Source organism: Erinaceus europaeus, chromosome 3 (assembly GCF_950295315.1).
Source record: "Erinaceus europaeus chromosome 3, mEriEur2.1, whole genome shotgun sequence".
NCBI classification, from domain to species: domain Eukaryota; kingdom Metazoa; phylum Chordata; class Mammalia; order Eulipotyphla; family Erinaceidae; genus Erinaceus; species Erinaceus europaeus.
In genome coordinates, this window is record NC_080164.1 from 48794405 (window position 1) to 48810336 (window position 15932).

Genomic DNA, 15932 nt, shown 5'->3' on the forward strand with positions numbered 1-15932 from the left:
AACAAAATTAACCTTTGAGATTAACTGTAAATGAGTGAGGATCGTGTTTTATCTTCCCTAGGACAAGGAGCAGAGATTTAACACATCCACAAAGGGGTGAGCGTGTGCACATGTATGCGTATGTGTTGCCTCCCTCCCCACCTCCACTTCCAGCATTACTCTGTATATCTTTCTGCTCTTGTTCTTTCTTTTTTTTCCCCCAAGTTTGAGTCTATTTGTAGGTTGGAGAGAGTTTATGAGCTATATTCCAGTTTTCCTTAATCTTCTGCTCTTAGAGAAGGGTTAGGGATATAAAACATCTTATAAGTGGTAGCCAATTAATTGAAGGATGAAAACTTGCCTTTGGATCAAGACAACGGACCAATTCCTGGTAGAGTTCTGCTCAGTAGAAATAAACAGTGCTTTGGTATACGGCAGGAACCTTGAATGATATCATAAGGTTCCTTGTTTAGGATCAAGTGTCGTCTCATTGGTTTATATGACAATTTATTTTTTGTTTAATAATATCAAGTGGGAGAACTATGGTTCTCCATGAGAGAAGGACTACTATGCTGGTAAATACCTTGCTTCTATTTTTGTTTTACTTTGTTTTTGTTTTTTATTATTTCATTTTGTGAGAATAAACTTCTTAAGAAAACAAAACAAAACAAAAAGGCTATGTTCATTTCTAAGTAGCTATGTTCACACTGCTTGACTTGACTATACTTGCCTAATTTTTTTTAAGCCAACTTGACACTATTAACAACCAAAGCATTAGTGATAAGATAAATTATGTACCAGGGTGAGAATGAAATCCAGCATCTTCATCTAGATGTTATTCTTCATTTTAGGAAATGGCTGCAAGTTAAGAAAAGATGAAGAACTAAGACCAGATTATTTCTGATTTCCTGAGAACCCAGAATTGTATGTCATATTTACACTATGAGAGCATAGGGGCCACCTGTTCTGCCTTTTGCTTTCTGTTTTTCTCATGGGAATCTCATCTACATTTTTTTACTTAATAATGTCAAACCATCACTATTATCACAAAAACCAAATCCAGATACCTTATCTCTTTTACTTTAAATTTCTGACGTGTTTGGGACTTAGTGGAGCAGAGATACATCCTGGTCAGTGTAACTTTTTGAAGTCAATGGTTCTTCTTCTTTTTTTTTAAATAATTTATTTAAATTTTTTATATTTATTTATATTCCCTTTTGTTGCCCTTTTGGTTTTGTTGTTGTAGTTATAATTATTGTTGTTGTTGATGTCATCATTGTTGGATAGGACAGAGAGAAATGGAGAAAGGAGGGGAAGACAGAGAGGAGGAGAGAAAGATAGACACCTGCAGACCTGCTTCACTGCCTGTGAAGCGACTCCCCTGCAGGTGGGGAGCCAGAGCTCAAACCAGGATCCTTACGCTGGTCCTTGCGCTTTGCACCACCTGCGCTTAACCTACTGCGCTACAGTCCAACTCCTGAAATCAGTGGTTCTATCAGAAGTATATTCTGGTTCCAGATTCTTCATGTTTGGTTCGATTCTGTGCAGTTTGATCACTATGATAATTTTGTTGCATTTCATCAAACAGGATTATTTTTTGTGAGTTTCAGTTCTTTCTCTACCTTTTTTTTTTTTTAAATAAACGGAACAAACAAAGCAACATGCCAACACAAAGATAGTTTATCTTTTACTCAACGGTAGCAACGGCCATAAAATTAAAGAGAAGAGAAAAGGGACTTTGTTGTATGTGCAAGGTTAGAGTTATGCAAAATGAAGAAATAACCAGGTCAGTGCACAGGAGCCCAAGATAAAGTGCTGGAGCTTCAGAGGAATGAAAAGAGTATGTGTGTTGGGATTCTCCAGCTTCCTTATATCATCATCTTGGGTCAAGTATTTGACATTGATTTGGGCTGGGGAAAATGCTTGGAGGAAGCAGGTTTTTCAAGTTTACTTGATATTCTGGGAGATAATAAAGATCTTCATTTACAAATAGTGTACTTTCTGTAAAGTGCCTTTGTATAGGCACTGCACACTCTAGCAAAAATGGTAGGCTCTTTGCTTTGTCTAGTTGAGAAGAGTGGTGGCTATTTTTAGGAAGCCTGCTTTGTAGGCAGACATTTGACATTCTGGATGTGACATTGTTCAAGTCACTTAATTCTTAGTGTTCTCTCCCCCCCCCCCCCTTTTTATTTTTAAACTATAGCACTGCTCAGCAGTGGTTTATGTTGGTGTGAGGGATTGAACCCAGGACTTTGGAGCCTCAGGCATGAGCGTCTCTTTGCATAACCATTATACTATCTACCCCTGCAGTAGTCTCATTTTTTAGAATGAGGTTGATAATGCCAGATCTTAACATTCTTGAAGGGCTGATCTGAGAACCATGAAGGAACCAGGAATGAAATGACTCCATTTTACTACCTAGATGACTTATTATGCCAATCCTATGAAATGTTGCTGTCACCTCCCCAAAGCAGCATTTCTGGGCCACATAGAGACTGTGTGAGCACCCTGACCACCTTGATGAGAACATTGATTGTAACTCTGGCTCATTTGACTGCGTCATCATTCTCTATAGGTAGGAACAATGATCTTCATCTCGTTTCTAATGAAATTTAAAGTCCATTCCAGTGGCTGACTAATGGTAGCAATAGTAAAAGCAGTCAAATGATGGACAAATTGAAGTCTGGCATGGCAAAAAGTTGCTCAAAAGGATTTAGATTTACTAACACTACATACCATTTCCCCATGCCAACACATGTTAATGTAGATGTAAAAAAATTAATTTCTCACACTTAAAAACTGTCACTGAAGTCTAGGGAAACTAAAAATAACTTATTTCATTGGGAAATAATTGGGGCACTATTTTCTACCCTACTTTGTCATATATGATATAAGACAGTATAGAAGTAATGATTCAGTAGTGAAGCAAAGGCAAAAGCTTTGTTGAAAATCCTGGACTACATAATCACACGGTTTTGTTCCACTATTTCTATATGCCCTAAGAAAACAAAGTTTTCTATTTTCCTTTTTCTTTAAGTTTTTAAAAAATTATTTTATTTATTATTTTTGTTTTTGGATAGACACTGAAAAATTGAAAGGGGAGGGGGAGATAGAGATGGAGAGTGAGAAAAATACAGCATTGTTTCACTACTGCAGGTGGGGACTTGGGGCTTGAATCTGAGTCGTTACTCCTTGCAACATGTGCACTCAACCAGGTGCTCCACTGTCCAGCCCATATAAGTTTTTTTTTTTTTTTTTTTTTTTTACTGACTGTGCAAGTTGAAGTAGTTCTTGTTGGTGTGTTAGCTAAGCAGACAAAAGAACAATAGAAGATCTATTATAAATTTTCCAGAAGTGAAGGCAGATCTGTAACATGAAATTTATTACTCTTAACACACATGACCACTTTGATAGCACTCACATGAGGAAAAGACAGCATGGCTTTTCTCTCTCATCTGTTTCTATTTTCCTTCTCTCCACATCCGGCATCTTATAATAAAATTCCCAACAGATACGGATTGTTCCACCGTCACTAGCAATACTTTGATTAATTATCTGTGCCAGACTTTCAGTATATAATTAAGCTAAGCAAAACTGCATTAAAGTAATCTGAATAATTTGACTGCAAATCACAAAAACAAGAAAACTGAGTGAAAGCAGAATCTCTGACCTCACTCACTTTCACATATTATAGGAGACAAACATGTAATCAGAGTTATAAATCATATATCTGCCACAATATGATGCTGCTGAATGGAAGTTGTTCTGACCTTTGTTTTGGAGTAGTTTCAAAAGTAGACATGAAAATAAGCACTTTTTTTTTCAAAGAGAAGCAAAAATTTGCCTACCAGGATGTATAATAAACAAAAATATTATTTCCTTGTGTCAATCAGTATATTTCTCAAAAGTAAAAGACTCTGGGGTTGTGGGGAGAGTTAAGGTCCTTATTATGGCAGAGGAGGACCTGGAGGGGGTTAGATTGTTATTTGGAAAACTGAGAAATGTTACACATGCGCAAACTACTGTAGTTTACTATTAACCCCCAATAGTAATCCCCCGATACAGGAAAAAAAATCAAGTAAGTGCATTTCCTTCAATATGTTTTAGATGGGACAGATTTTTATTGTTTCAAAACAATCTCATGTCATCCTATTTTTACTGTATCTAAACAAAATACAGAAAATACAGTGTATTCCATGTTTACAAACATGGAATGAATTATTTTTTCCCCATTTTTTGTCATGGAGTAAGTTCTTAATAAACATTATTTGCTTGCTATTATACCAGCAATATTTATTCCCTGGAGATAAAATTGTAAAATGAAAAAATATATATATGAAAAGTAAACAAAGCCGCCAGGTTAATGATTAAGTGGTAGGGAGCTAGATTTGCATGCCTGAGACCCCAGGTTCTAGCCTGGTCAGACTCCCCTGCTCTGCAAACATTCTCTCTGCTCTTTTTCTCTTCCCCATGAAGGAAATAAATATATTTTTTGAGAAATAATCCATTCATAATTCTGCTATCTTGAAACTTTTATAGTGGCCACAGTGAACACTTGTCACACTGAAGTCTGTTGTGGATGTGAGAATATGCAGTCTGAGCATCATATTATATAGTACATATTCTGATACCTGCTTCCTTCATTTTACATTTCACATTTATTTCATTTCCTAAATGTTCTACAAGAGAAGACTTAATTATTTGACAAAATTCCATCAGTAAGGATAAATCATCTTATTTTAAAAGGTATTTTTGTTTCCAGTTTTTTATTATTTTATTTTATTTTTATAGGACAGAGAGAAATCTAGAGAGGAGGGGAAGACAGACAAGGGGAGAGAAAGATAGACACCTGCAGACCTGCTTCATCATCTGTGGAGTGACACCCCCCCACCACCACTGCAGGTGGGGAGCTGGAGGCTTGAGCCCAGTTCCTTACATTTCGCTCCTTACAGTGCGCTTAACCCACTGTGTTACTGCCTGGCCCCGCGTTTTTAATATATATATTAATTTCTTTATTGGGGGATTAATGTTTTACAGTCAACAGTGAATACAGTAGTTTGTACATGCATAACATTTCTCAGTTTCCCACAAGAATACAACCCCCACTAGGTCTTTTGTCATCCTTTTCTAGGACCTATCCTCCAGTTTTTATTATTTAAGAAAGAAGACAAACCACCTAGTGGTGAATCTGGTAGAGTGCATCTGTTACAAATGTGCAAGGACTAGGGTTCAAGCTCTCAGACCCTGCTTGCCAGGGGGAAGCTTCATGATCTGTGAAGCAGTGCTGCGTGTGTGTCTCCTCTCTCCCACCCCATCTCCTTTAGCTTCTCAGTTTCTCGTTGCCTTTATCCTCTGAATAAAATATTAAAAACAAACAAACAAAAAACCAAAACGATCAAGTGAGCAACACTTGCATGACCCTGATTTTGCTTTAGCTGCTGAGAAGTTTCTTCTGTAAATGTATGTATGAGTAGCTTTATGCTTCCTGTTACGTCATTCCCAAGGGTCATTCAGCCTCAGCAATAGTGAGTGAATCATACATAACTACCCCTGCAAGTGGCTGTTCTTAAAAGAATATCTCTGTAGAATTCTGGGCAGGGTAGAAGGGAGTTATGGAATGGTAGAGTATGGAAATATAAACAACACCTTTCCTATGCATGAATGGAAACAGCAGAGGGGGAAAAGAGAAAAGAAACTGAAAAAAATAGAAAATATGAATATTAATTTTTTTTTCACAGAGCCTTATGATTACACCATCCCCAGGTTGATTTTTTTTCATTTGTTTAAAGTTTCAGTTTGAGAGAAAGAGAAAGATGGGGGATAGAGGGAGAGATACTACAGCACTGTTTCTTCAGTGGTAGAGCATCCCTTAATACTGTGGTGCCAGAGCTTAAACCCAAAGGTTGTGCACATGATAAACTGTATATTTCCCTGTCCATTCTTTAAAGTATTTATCTTATTAGAACCTATTTGTGAAACATTTAGAGTATCAGTCTATTAGAAAGGAGTTAAAATACAGAGACATGATCAACCAGTTCAAAAATGATTAATAACCAAATCCCAGAGGGCTGTGGATCCAGACTCAACCAACAAATAGGTGTCTTCATTGTCAAAATATCTTTTTCAAAATAATACCCACTACCTTTTCTGAAAATTAATAACACTCTCAACTGTAGCCCAATTCATCCTCAAGATGTTGGCACCTAGCAATTATGCCTACACCCTTGCTATGGCTGATTCGATGATTAGAATGGCTGACTCAAAAGTTGGTTGGATACATGACTACAACATGCATCTAAGTTGATCTCTTGAATTAGGTTGATGTTCCCATTGTATTTTTTTTTTTTTTTTGGCTTCACGTTTATCGCTGGGGCTCAGTGCCTGCACTACGAATCCACTGCTCCTGCTGGCCATTTTTTTTTTCCATTTTGTTGTTATTGTTGAAGGATAGGATATAGAAAAATTGAGAGAGAAGGGGAAGACAGAGAGGGGAGAGAGAGATAGAAATCTGCAGACCCGCTTCACCACTTGTGAAGTAACCCCTTAAAGACAGGGAACTGAGCACTCAAACCTGGATCCTTGCACCTGTCCCTGAGCATACCATGTGTGATTAACCCGGTGTACCACCGCCTGGCCACCTTGTTGTTGATTTATATATCCGAAGTCTTCTAGAAGTTTAGGCTAGAAGAGTGATTTGAATCAGGACTTAAATGATATAACTAGGGTCAAATTTTGAGTTTCATTTCTCTGAGTTGATTTAACAGTCTCTTTGTCTCCCCTGATGGTGGTAAAATCGTCTGTGTCAGTCCCCAATTTTCCTTGGGGAAGAAGACTGAGTTTGTGTCCCAGCTATGCAAATAGATCTTCTCTGAAATCACCTTGGGTATATCCTTTAAATATTGTATCTTGTGCCTTTATAATAGACCCTCTATTTGAAGTCTATTTGAATTTTCTGTGTAACTAGAGATTAAAGTTTATCACTGGTGCACTACATTGCTGGGGAACTGGAATACTGTAGTGGAGAGAAATACACCCTTTAGAGGAAATTAAAATAAAAAACTCTACTATTTCTCATGTGATTGGGATTCACTTTGTAAAGCTGGTTGCTAACATGTGAGTTCTAAGCTGAGGAGACCCCATAATTTCTATGCAAAAGAGTTTCTTGCCTGAGGCTTTAAGGTGAGGTCCCAGGTTGAATCCCTAGCACCACCATATGCAAGAGCTGAACTGTGCTCTGGTCTCTTTCCCTCTGTTTCTCTCCCTTTCCTTAAAACTGTGTGTGTGTGCGCGCGCGCGCGTGTGACTTTTACCAAATGAATCAGGCAGCGGAGTGTTGGTCTGCTTCTAAGACCCCTTCTGTTTCATTGGTTTAATTCCCCCTGCTTAACACTGTATTCTATTTACATAACCACTGTTAACTACACACCGCCCTGCCTCCAGGGCATTAGTTTAACCCTCACTGCTTTGCACACTTTTTCCTTCTCTCCACCCCCTATCCTATGTACATCCTCTTTGGACCTGACTCTTCCACCTCAGGATATATAAGGACAGGATTGTGATTAGAGATAGCTTAGATTGTGCTGCATTCCACATGAATAAAGACTGAACTGCGTACCACTCAGCCATGAGTCCCTGGCCGTCTCTCTCTACTGCCCGTGAAGCTAGCCCAACCCGGCAGCAGAGAAAAAAAAAATCAGAACAAAGAGGCCGGGTTGGGGTACACCTGGTTGAGCACACATGTTATAATGCACAAGGAATGGAGTTTGAGCCCCTGGTCCCCACCTACAGGAAGAAAACTTTGTGAGTGGTGAAACAGCATTTCAAGTATCTCTCTGTCTTTACTTCTCTCTCTCTGTCTCTGTCTTTTTTTCCCTCTGTCTCTATCTTTCTCTCTCATCTCCAAGGTTATCGCTGGGGTTCAGGGCTGACACTACAAATCCACTGCTCCTTTTAGCCATTTTTCCATTTTTATTGGATAGGATAGAGAAAAATTGAGAGGCTAGTTTAGAGAGAGAGGGAAAGGGAAAGAGAGACACATCTGTTTCATGACTAGTGAAGCTGGGGCCTCAAATTGGGATCCTTGCACAGATCCTTACACTCTTACTATGTGCACTTAACCCACTGTGCCACCCTGGCTCTTATCTTTATCCCTCTCTATCACCCCATTCCCTCTCAAATTATGGCTTTCTCTAACCAATAAATAAATAAAGATAATATATATATATATATATATATACATACATATATATATATATATATAGAGAGAGAGAGAGAACAGAAAGGCAGAGGCAAAGCTGAAGAGTGAATGCTGATAGATTTCTAAGCATTGTTTAGTCCTCTTCTAAGTAATAATTCTTGAATTACCCTCTGTTTCTCGAGAGACCCCCATATCTTTATAATAAATAGTTTTTTATTTATTTGCCTATTTTACCAGAATTATCACTGGAGCTTCACATCTGCACAATTCCACCATTCTTGGCATACATTTTTCTTTTTTGACAGAAAGTACGAGACAGAGAAAAGAGAGATGCCACAGCACCACTCCACCACCCACGAAATTTTCACCATGCAGGCATTCCCATGTGGTGGCCAGGGCCTTGAATCCCAGTCCTATGCCTCATAATATTGTACTGGGTTAGCCATCTTTTGTCCCACCTTTTTTCTCATATTTCTTTGAGTTGTTACTTGCAGCCATATATCGATAGTGATTTCTAGACCATTCCTAATCTGTCTGCCTGCCTTCTTTGTCTTAGACATGGGTTTTGTATTTGTTAGTTTTTTCTCCTTTTTTTTTTTCATAGGTGCTTTTATACATTTTGAATTAAACGTGGTAAGCAGGAACAGGGAACAATAAGAATTGAACGTGAACCCAAAAGAAGCTGGCAATGGTTATCAGGCCCATTTGATATGGGTATAGGGAAAGATATTTGACTCCATTTATTTAGCAGATGTTTATCAGTTCCTTCAACAGGAATGTTGCAAAAATCTTCAAAGAAGCCTTTCATTCCCTCCCCCTGCACCTTGGATGTGATGTTCAGTGAAATATGTTGACTTTTTTTTCCTTTACAAAACCCAAAAAAATGTCCTGGTTGACATGCAATGTTATGACAAGTCCTAGTAGATTGTGTCAATCATATTGCTTTATGTTCCATTAAGTGACATATTGTAATGTGATTGATCCAACATGGGATGACACATCATAATGCAAAATATCATCTGGAAAATGTAGAAAAACAACAGAGGACTCCAAGTCCCTTTTACTTACTAATTCTTAGAATAGGATGGAGGAAGCACCCTCCTTCCTCAGAATGCTTCCTTTGAGAGGGGTTTAGCTGTAGTGCCTGTGTTTTCACTGTGCTGCTCTTTTCCTTAGTAATTAACAGGTGATAGGGAAAGCATTTGTATTCTTTGGGGACTGATAAACTCTGAGTCTGAAGTGAATAATTCTAAGCCTTTCCACAGTTCTTTAGAACAGTATCTTTTCTGCATGTTAAAATTGCCCTGGTAGCTTATATATCGAAATAATCCTACCCATTCAACCAAGTTAACTCTCTCTGCTTTAAAATCTGATATTTCTTTTACTTGGTCTATAAAAACTGTGGAAAAATGTCTTTTTCAGATTTCACTGTGAGGTCAAAATATATAACGATCTTTCTATCTCATTTATTCTCTCTGTTTATGTGTGTGTGTGTATGTTTTTCTTTTTTTTTTTTTATTTAAGAAAGGATTAATTAACAAAACCATAGGGTAGGAGGGGTACAACTCCACACAATTCCCACCACCCAATCTCCATATCCCACCCCCTCCCCCGATATCATTCCCATTCTCTATCCCTCTGGGAGCATGGACCCAGGGTCATTGAGGGTTGCAGAAGGTAGAAGGTCTGGCTTCTGTAATTGCTTCCCCGCTGAACATGGGCATTGACTGGTCGGTCCATACTCCCAGTCTGCCTCTCTCTTTCCCTAGTAGGGTGTGTCTCTGGGGAAGCTGAGCTCCAGGACACATTGGTGGGGTCTTCAATCCAGGGAAGCCTGGCTAGCATCCTGATGGCATCTGGAACCTGGTGATTGAAAATAGAGTTAACATACAAAGCCAAACAAATTGTTGAGCAATCATGGACCCAAAGCTTGGAATAGTGGAGAGGAAGAGTTAGGGAGGTACTCACTGCAAACTCTAGTGTACTTCTGCTTTCAGGTATATATTTTGCAGTAGTTTATGGATACGTGTGAACATAAGCTCTCTCTCACAGAAACTGGTGTATATCTAGGTTTTGGGACTTTGTTAGAAAGTGAACCACCTGAGATGAAATTAGAGTGTACTATAAAAGGAAAGGTCTCACCCGAGTAATGAAGCTGAAGGGTTGTCATTCCACACGTGAAGTCTCTGGACACAGTCTGAGGTGAAACATGTTGAGGTGGCAATCGTTGCGTTGGTTAGGTTGTGGTCGGCGGATGCGATATTGTTTGATATGGATTGGGAGAGGCATACGGGAAAGTGGGCCCTATCAAGGGTTCCAGGACTGGGGGAAGTAGGAGCTCTATAGTGGAGATGTGAGGTTCCTCCTGTCTTAGGGTTCAAAAAGACAATCGATAGTTAATGTTATCATCCCATTATTTGGTAATTGGGTTAACTTTGAAAAGTCCTTTTGTTATGGTTTGCTGTACAGTACCCAGTATCTTGTATATAGCTGTGCTATTGGATGCTTCTAATCTACTTGGTCTAGGCTTTTGAGAGAGTCCGCATATCAAATACACAGCCTATATATTAAAAAGATTCAGTTTGTGCTTTGAAAAACTTTGAGACATACAATTGATTTTCCCCCTCTCATATTAATTAACTAGTGATTTATATGGCTACATTTTACTAGGAGTGTACATAAACACCATTCCCACCACCAAAAGACTGTGACCCATCCCTCCCACCCACTCCCACCCCCCACTGGCCCAGGAAGCTGCATGTCTACCCCTCACCACAGGGCTTTTACTTTGGTGCCCTACTTACAATTTGGTCAGGTCCTGCTTTTAGTTTCCCTTTCAGATCTTCTTACTCAACTTCTGTTGATGAGTGGGATCATCCCATACTCATCTTTATCTTTCTGACTTAGCTCACTTAACACAATTCCTTCTAGCTCTGTCCGAGATGGGTCAGAGAAGGTGGGTTCATTGTTCTTCATAGCTGCATAGTATTCCATTGTGTATGTATACCACAGCTTCCTCAGCCACTCATCTGTTGTTGGGCACCTGGGTTGCTTCCAGGTTTTAGCTATTATGAATTATGCTGCTATGAACATAGGAGTACACACCTCTTTTTGGTTGGGTGTTATGGAGTCCTTGGGGTATATCCCCAGGAGAGGAATTACTGGATCATATGGAAGGTCCACGTCTAGCCTTCTGAGAGTTTTCCAGACTGCTCTCCACAGAGGCTGGACCAATTTACGTTCCCACCAGCAATGTAAAAGGGTTCCTCTGTCCCCACATCCTCTCCAGCATTTGTTGCTGCTGTCCTTTTTGATGTATGCCATTCTTACAGGAGTGAGGTGGTATCTTAGTGTTGTCTTAATTTGCATTTCTCTGACAATCGGTGACCTAGAGCAGTTTTTCATATGTTTGTTAGCCTTTTGGATCTCCTCTGTAGTGAATGTTTTGTTCATATCCTCTGCCCATTTTTGGATGGGGTCATTTGCTTTTTTGGTGCTAAGTTTGCTGAGCTCTTTATATATTTTGGTGATTAGTTTCTTGTCTGATGTCTGGCATTTGAAGATCTTCTCCCATTCTGTGAGGGGTCTCTCTGTTTGTTTAATAGTTTCTTTGTATGTGCAAAAGCTTTCCAATTTGATGTGGTCCCATTGGTTTGTTTCTGCTTTAGTCTTCCTTGCAATTGGGTTTGATTCATCAAAGATGTCCTTGAGGTGAGGTGGGAAAGAAGAAGTGTATGACAAGATAAAAAAAAAAAAAAGGCAAGAGAGAGAAAAGGGAAAAGATAAGAAAAAGAGCTGTAATTAAAGAGCAGTGAAAGGAAATTCCCAAATGTGTATCAGTGAATTCAAAAAAGCACACTGTTTGTTGGTGTAGGGGCTGGGGGCTGTGACTTTGTAAGCTGTAGGATTAAGGAAGAAAGGATGACAATAATGAGAAAAATAAAAAAAAAGAAAGAGAGAGAGAGAAAAAAGAAAAAGATAAGAAAAAGAACAGTCATGAAAAGGCAGTGAAAGGAAAGGGTTTTTTATGTATTTATTTTTAATTATTTAATTAGCTATGCGGGGTGAGGTGGGGGGGGATTGGCTACTTAGAAAGAAAAAAGGCCAGAGGTTTCAGAAGGGTATAGACTTAGAATTAATGATACTCCCTGGTGGGGCAGGAATTTGGTAAAGAAAAGGTCCCCAGGGACTGGTTATGGGGAGGGAAGGAGGTATGCTTAGAAATTAAAAGGAAGAAAAAAAAATTTTTTCCCCTTTTTTCCTACTCTAATTCTTAACCCAAATTAAGTTATAGTCACCTACTTGGTGTCACTGCTAGGACCCCTTATTGGCTGGCCTACTAAAGGCAGAAAATCCTACCGTTTCTAGGAGATGTGGTCAGAGCTCAGCCACTAGCAGCTTCTCAGTCCGCCATCTTCTGGGAACCTCTGTGTATGTTTTTCTATGCTAAAAAAATGTGTGATGACTTTTCTGACAACTATATAATATATTTCAATATATCACAACATCCAAAATCTGAATATGCATTTTAACGGTTAATTAAGATATATATATAACTGAGAAAACTGAGTTTATTGACTTCAATGCTGACATTAAAATACAATTTTTTAAAAAGTCAACTGACTCCACATCTTCCCTGCACATGCTTTGGGATATTTGTGCTTTGTTTCCTATTTAAACAGAATGTAAGGATGTATTCTGATTAGTGGAGAATTTTGAATAAGTGGGCCTCATTGTCATTTCCTGCAATATGAATTTCATCCCTATAGCATCTTTTTATGTCCATACCCACCTATACACATAAGAGTTAGGCGAAGGGAGTCAGGCGGTAGCGCAGCGGGTTAAGTGCACTTGGTGCAAAGTGCAAGGGCAGACATAAGGATCCTGGTTCCACACTGGCTCCCCACCTTCACAAGGTCGCTTCGCAAGTGGTGAAGCAGGTCTGCAGGTGTCTATCTTTCTCTTCTCCTCTCTGTCTTCCCCTCCTCTCTCCATTTCTCTCTGTCCTATCCAACAACAACAACAGCTATGACAACAATAACAACTACAACAACAAGGGCAACAAAATGGGAAAAAATAGCCTCCAGGAGCAGTGGATTTGTAGTGCAGGCACTGAGCCCCAGCAATAACCCTGGAGGCAAAAAAAAGAGGCGAGGAGAAAGACTTGATTGCTTAGAGTGAACAGAGAAGTTTTTTATAATAAAGTGATAATGTGATAAGATAATAAGATAAGATAATGTCATAAGAGGATAAGCCATCCTTGAGAGAAGATGTGGCCTCATGTTCTGCCTCAGGATGACTAAAGGCTCACTTCAACAGAGCATGTATTTTAGAAGTAATGTGTGTGTGTGTGTGGGGGGGCATAGGCAGTGGCACACCTGGTTACATAGACACATTACAGTGCACAAGGACCCAGCTTCAAGCCGCTGGTCCCCGCCTTCAGAGGAAAGCTTCACGAGTTGTGAAGTAGGGCTGTGGGTGTCTCTGTTTCTTTCCCTCTTTATCTTCCCTCCCCATCTCAATTTTTCTCTGTCTCTATCCAATAATAAATAAATAAATAATATTAAAAAAATAGAAGTAGTGTGGGGCCAAATCTCTGAGTCATTCTAGCAAATAAGCCCTGGGCCTTCTTTCTAGCAGCAAGGTGACATGATTATACACCTTCCATTAAGTTTTTCTCTCTTTGTTCAATATCTTGTGGCTGCATAGACTAACTTAATAAATCAAAATCATCTCTTTCAATTTTCATTGTGGCTACATTGGTGTTCTTTTGAATGGAGTTCAATTATTGGGATGGCATATATTACTTTGAATCACTTTACAGTTCAATCAATACACACATCTTCATAATAAATATTGATGTTACCTCCTTGCCTACATCAGTGTCCTGCATGTTCAGTTTGGTTGTTAAGATTCAGGAAACACTAGGGAATTCATATTATTTATATAGAATGCTTCATGAATTTGTGTGTCTTCCTCACTCTGGGGCCATGCAAATCTTCTCTGTTTTGTTCCAGTTTTAGTATTTGTGTCATTGAAATAAGCACAAGGAGTTCATTTAAAAAATTTTATTCTTCCATTGTCAATTACATCTGGAAGGGAAAATAAATTATTTTTATGCCACACACAGTACCATGTAGAAATTCACAGAAAACTTTGAGACTATCATTTGTTGTACATTGTTAGTTCTATAGAATGCACAGACTGTATAGTCTGTGAAAATATAGTCTAATGTTCTTTGGTCATTGGAAATGACCATTTGAGAAGAAATAGTTTCCCCATTAGGTTAGAAGTGGAAATTTCCTTCTCTTTTTTTCTTTCTCCCTCCCTTCCTTCCTTCCTCCCTCCCTCCTTACCTCTCTCTCTCTCTCTCTCTCTCTCTCTTTCTTTCTTGCCTCCATGGTTATCACTGGGACTTGGTGCCTGCACTACAAATCCACTGCTCTTGGAGGCCATTTTTGTTGTCCTTGTTGTTGGATAGGACAGAGAGAAATCGATAGAGGAGGGGAAGACAGAGAAGGAGAGAAAAAGATAGACATTTGCATACTAACTTCACCGCTTGTGAAGTCCCCCCCCCCCCACAGGTGGGGAGCTAGGGGCTCGAACTAGGATCCTTATGCTGGTCCTTGCACTTAACCTGTGCTTAACGCGCCCCAATACCACCAGCGCCCCAGAAATTTATTTTTTAAAATCACTTTATTGTAGGGTTGATAGTTTATAGTGCAGCTGTTGGCATATGGGTCTAATTTCTTGTCGGCAAAACACTCTCACACCCTGCTTAAGTCCTTTGCCACAATTATGTAGTTGTACCCCCAACACCCTCTTCACCCACTTCCTTCCCTTCCATCCCCAGAGTCCTTTGCTTGGTGTAGTGCAGCACACCCAGTTTACGTTACACTCTGTTTTCTCTTACTGCCCTTATTTCTTAAGTTTAACCTACAGCTGAATTCATCTGATATTTGTCCTTCTTTTTTTGACTTATCTTACTTAACATGATTCCTTCATGTTCCATACAAGGTGAGCAGATAGCTTCACAAATGACTTTATCATTATAATAGCTGAGTATTATTTCACTTTGGTATGTAGAAATGGCAAATTCTTAGCTAAATCCTCAAACAAATAGGAAAGAACTCTATCTTGGAAAGCACAAAGGATATCTATAAATTGTCTCTTGAAAATGTAGTGTTGTCTGAATATCTGTTAACCCACAGACCATGCTGATTATTATTTACTAAATAAATAAGGTGCTTATATAATCCTACATGATGCCATGCTCATACAGCTAGCTACACAGTCCAATAATTTACTTAAAATGTAAGTACATGACCCTCAACAGATGAGTAGATATGAAAGTTGTGATTTATATATTCATCTATTAAAAAAGAAGGCAGGATCTTCTATTTTGCTACCAATGGGTAAAACTAGAGGGGATCATGATAAGTGAAATAAACCAAAAGGAAAAGAAAAGAGTGAATACTGGATAAGGCCACTAATAAGTTGATATTAAGAAACAAAGCAAGTGAAAATAAAAGGTGAAAAAATAATAAACTGGCATATTTCAGCCCATATCCAAGGGCTCAAAAGGGGGAGAGCAGGAGGAGGTTGAAAAAACTATGGTTTTGTCAGTGTTTCCTTTTTATAAATAAAAATGTAACAAAAAAAAAAAAAGGAAAGACTTTTGCGACCCAGTTTCCTATAATGGAGGGATATGACATTTTGGTGGTGAGTAAGGTGTGTTCACATTGTTCTTGGGAAG

At 38.9% G+C, this 15932-nt stretch overlaps 1 long non-coding RNA gene and 1 other non-coding gene across 2 annotated transcripts in view; both read right to left on the reverse strand.

The window, feature by feature from the left end:
• The window catches only part of LOC132537482 (uncharacterized), a 583655-nt gene that overhangs the window by 340503 nt on the left and 227220 nt on the right, over positions 1 to 15932 (reverse strand). The window lies entirely within an intron of this gene.
• On the reverse strand, positions 14117 to 14223 carry LOC132537865 (U6 spliceosomal RNA). Its single transcript, XR_009549288.1, has one exon. It is a non-coding gene; the product is annotated as a U6 spliceosomal RNA (small nuclear RNA).